At 39.3% G+C, this 4,730-nt stretch overlaps 1 pseudogene; it reads left to right on the forward strand.

The window, feature by feature from the left end:
* Positions 1–3,548: 3,548 nt before the first annotated feature.
* LOC123768260 (dnaJ homolog subfamily C member 17 pseudogene) lies at positions 3,549–4,461 on the forward strand (annotated as a pseudogene).
* The last annotated feature ends 269 nt before the right edge of the window (positions 4,462–4,730 follow it).

A 4,730-nucleotide genomic window follows, 5' to 3' on the forward strand; every position in this document is an offset into this window, starting at 1 on the left:
CCACTATCAACTGCCTCAACAATGCTAGAATAAAAAGATAACAAATTTGTTAAACATGAACGGCCATTTATAAAACCATGTTGCGACTCAATTATTAATTTATGTTTTTCAAGATGAAGACGAATTTTATTTGCTATTATAGATTCGAGTAACTTTCCCACAATAGACGTTAGGCTAATTGGTCGATAGTTAGACGCAAGTGATCTATCTCCTTTCTTAAAAACTGGTATCACATTAGCAACTTTCCAAAACTCTGGCACTCTGCCTGACTCTATTGATTTATTAAATATGGTTGACAGTGGGTCACAAAGCTCCTCTTTGCATTCTTTAAGCACCCTAGCAAACACTTCATCCGGCCCTGGGGATTTGTTTGGTTTGAGTTTTACTATTTGTTTAAGAACATCCTCCCTGGTAACTGTTAAACTCGTCAACCTGTCCTCGTCCCCACCCACATAGACTTGTTCGGCTGAAGGCATATTGTTAAGTTCCTCTTTAGTAAATACAGATACAAAATATTTATTAAAAATACTACTCATCTCTTCATCACTATCTGTTATTTGACCTGTCTCAGTTTTTAATGGACCTATCCTTTCCCTAGTCTTAGTACGATATAACTGAAAAAACCCTTTAGGATTTGTCTTTGCTTGCCCTGCTATGCGAACTTCATAGTTTCTTTTTGCTTTCCTTATCTCTTTTTTAACATTTCTAACCAGTTGTACGAATTCCTGTTCTAAAGTGACCTCCCCATTTTTAATCCTTTTGTACCAAGCTCTCTTTTTACCTATAAGGTTCTTCAAATTCTTTGTTATCCACTTTGGGTCATTAGTATACGATCTATTCAATTTGTATGGTATACTATTCGGAGGAGGACTCACTATCACTTCAAGTTGATCTACATAGGGTTTTGAAATGGTCAAAGGATTGGCAGATGCAGTTTAATGCTGATAAATGTAAAGTTCTGAGGTTAGGTAATGATGATAGAGTTACAAGATACGAGCTAGATGGTGTTGTGATTGCGAAGTCGGATTGCGAAAGGGATCTGGGAGTTATGATTAGTAAGAATTTAAAACAAAAGGATCAATGCATAAATGTTCGTAATAAGGCAAATCGGACACTTGGATTTATTAATCGCAGCGTTAGTAACAAGACACCTGGTGTGGTTCTCAAGCTATATCTTGCTCTAGTTAGGCCCCATTTAGATTATGCAGTTCAGTTTTGGTCGCCATATTATAGAATGGATATAAATTCACTTGAACGTGTCCAGCGTAGGATGACAAGTTAATTCCCCAAATTAGAAATCTTTCATATGAAGAAAGATTAACAAAGCTTAAGTTGCATTCACTGGAAAGGCGAAGAGTTAGGGGTGACATGATAGAGGTTTACAAGTGGATGAATGGACATAACCGGGGGGATATTAATAGGGTATTAAAAGTATCAACACAGGACAGAACACGAAACAATGGGTATAAATTGGATAAGTTTAGATTTAGGAAAGACTTGGGTAAATACTGGTTCAGTAACAGGGTTGTTGATTTGTGGAACCAATTGCCGCGTAACATTGTGGAGGTGGGGTCCCTCGATTGTTTCAAGCACGGGTTGGACAAGTATATGAGTGGGATTGGGTGGTTATAGAATAGGAGCTGCCTCGTATGGGCCAATAGGCCTTCTGCAGTTACCTTTGTTCTTATGTTCTTATGTTCTTATACTGGTTCAGTAACAGGGTTGTTGATTTGTGGAACCAATTGCCGCGTAACGTGGTGGAGGTGGTGTCCCTCGATTGTTTCAAGCGCGGGTTGGACATGTATATGAGTGGGATTGGGTGGTTATAGAATAGGAGCTGCCTCGTATGGGCCAATAGGCCTTCTGCAGTTGCCTTTGTTCTTATGTTCTTATGAACAAATCCACAAGGGCCGTGACGAGGATTCGAACCTGTGTCCGAGAGCATCCCAGACGCTGGGATATTGACAATCATCCTCAAAATCTCATACCTACTGCCTTTATTGATGGTTCTGTGCAATTAGGCACTGGTAGAACAGGTTGTGCATGTGCAGTATATAAAGGGAATGAAATGATCATAAGAACATAAGAACAAAGGTAACTGCAGAAGGCCTATTGGCCCATACGAGGCAGCTCCTATCTATAACCACCCAATCCCACTCATATACTTGTCCAACCCGCGCTTGAAACAATCGAGGGACCCCACCTCCACCACGTTACGCGGTAATTGGTTCCACAAATCAACAACCCTGTTACCGAACCAGTATTTACCCAAGTCTTTCCTAAATCTAAACTTATCCAATTTATACCCATTGTTTCGTGTTCTGTCTTGTGTTGATACTTTTAATACCCTATGAATATCTCCTTTGTTATGTCCATTCATCCACTTGTAAACCTCTATCATGTCACCCCAAACCCCAAACTCTTCGCCTTTCCAGTGAATGCAACTTAAGCTTTGTTAATCTTTCTTCATATGAAAGATTTCTAATTTGGGGAATTAACTTAGTCATCCTACGCTGGACACGTTCAAGTGAATTTATATCCATTCTATAGTACGGCGACCAAAACTGAACTGCATAATCTAAATGGGGCCTAACCAGAGCTTTAAGAACATAAGAACATAAGAACAAAGGTAACTGCAGAAGGCCTATTGGCCCATACGAGGCAGCTCCTATTTATAACCACCCAATCCCACTCATATACATGTCCAACCCACGCTTGAAACAATCGAGGGACCCCACCTCCACAATGTTACGCGGCAATTGGTTCCACAAATCAACAACCCTGTTACTGAACCAGTATTTACCCAAGTCTTTCCTAAATCTAAACTTATCCAATTTATACCCATTGTTTCGTGTTCTGTCTTGTGTTGATACTTTTAATACCTTATTAATATCCCCTTTGTTATGTCCATTCACCCACTTGTAAACCTCAATCATGTCACCCCTAACTCTTCGCCTTTCCAGTGAATGCAACTTATGCAATAGGAGCTGCAACTTATGCAATAGGAGCTGCAACTTATGCAATAGGAGCTGCAACTTATGCAATAGGAGCTGCAACTTATGCAATAGGAGCTGCCTCGTAGAGGCCAATAGGCCTTCTGCAGTTACCTTTGTTCTTATGTTCTTATGTTCTTAACTAGAGCAAGATATAGCTTGAGAACCACACCAGGTGTCTTGTTACTAACGCTGCGATTAATAAATCCAAGTGTCCGATTTGCCTTATTACGAACATTTATGCATTGATCCTTTTGTTTTAAATTCTTACTAATCATAACTCCCAGATCCCTTTCGCAATCCGACTTCGCAATCTCAACACCATCTAGCTCGTATCTCGTAACTCTATAATTATTCTTATGATCTTTATTCTTATGATCTTATGTTCAAACCTGAATCTAAATAATTTATATATATTATGATTAACAGAGGTTCCAGGACTATGTTTTTACATTGAGAGAGATGCTACATGTCTCCTCCCAGTGAGATGTACGTAGGATATAAATTAACTAACGTTTGGCGTCTTTACATATGACTGAGGACAGAGATCATTCTCTCCAGAAACGCGAAAAATATTAGCTCTTGTGAAAGTGGTAGTGACGCATTGTGGACGTTATGTCGCAGGAACATAATACGAAACTCTCAAAACTGGACTTCTATCAAATTCTGGGGATAACTATTGATGCCGAGGAAAAGGAGATTAAGAAATCGTACAGACAAAGAGCTCTTAAATGTCATCCGGATAAGAATCCAGATAACCCATTTGCTGCTGAGGAATTTGACAAACTTAAGAAAATTCTTGAGATTTTGTTAGATCCAGGAACACGTAAAGCATATGACAAGACCCTCAAGAGTCGTAAAGCAGCAGCTGCCAGAGCCCGTGAACATGTTACCAGATCACAGAAACTAAGGTCAGATTTGGAGGAACGGGAACGACGTGTTCAACGCAGTAGGGAACAGCAAGATACGTCAGAAGAACAGTTTCGACGTGAATTGAAAAGATTGGACAAGGAGGGTGAGCAACTTATTGCGGAGGAACTGGATAAAGTAAATAGGGAAGTAGGGGCAGAGCTTCTTCGGGGTTCATCTAAAGGGTCGAAAAGCAGTGAACCTCCAGCTATGGACACACGGGGTCACAAAGTTAAAGTTAAGTGGATGTCAACAGACGATTGGCCAGGGTATTCCCAGCAGGAAATTAACCAACTCTTCTACAAGTGGGGAGACATCAATGCTCTGGTGATGGTGCAGAAAAATAGAAAAGGAACAGCATTAATAGAATACAAGACCAAAAATGCAGCGGATATGGCAGTGCAGTTTGAGAGAGGTCAAACTGGCAAACCAGTAAAAGTTACACACATGAGAGGCACATGTGTGTAACACATGTGAGAGGCACCTCACAAAAAGCCTCATATCCCCCAAAAATCCTAAAAATTATGAGTGTAAGGACAAATCCAATTTAAACTTTGAATCTAGTTGTCGTGAATCAGTGGAGAATGTGAGCCAAACCAGTTAAATGTTTCTCACTCAAATTTTATAATAATAAACAAGTTGTTTGATTGCTTTGGATGAAAATAATCTTTTATAATTTGTACAAAAATATATATCTCATGTTGTCTTGATTTGTCCAAGAAACCGACCTTCAAATACTACTTAGTTTTATTTTCCCATTATGTGTGTTTGTGCATGTCTTTTTGTCTGAAGTAGCTTGTAATAATATTAAATGGAATGTAATTTTTG

The sequence above is a fragment of the Procambarus clarkii genome, chromosome 59 (assembly GCF_040958095.1).
Source record: "Procambarus clarkii isolate CNS0578487 chromosome 59, FALCON_Pclarkii_2.0, whole genome shotgun sequence".
Taxonomy (NCBI): Eukaryota; Metazoa; Arthropoda; class Malacostraca; order Decapoda; family Cambaridae; genus Procambarus; species Procambarus clarkii.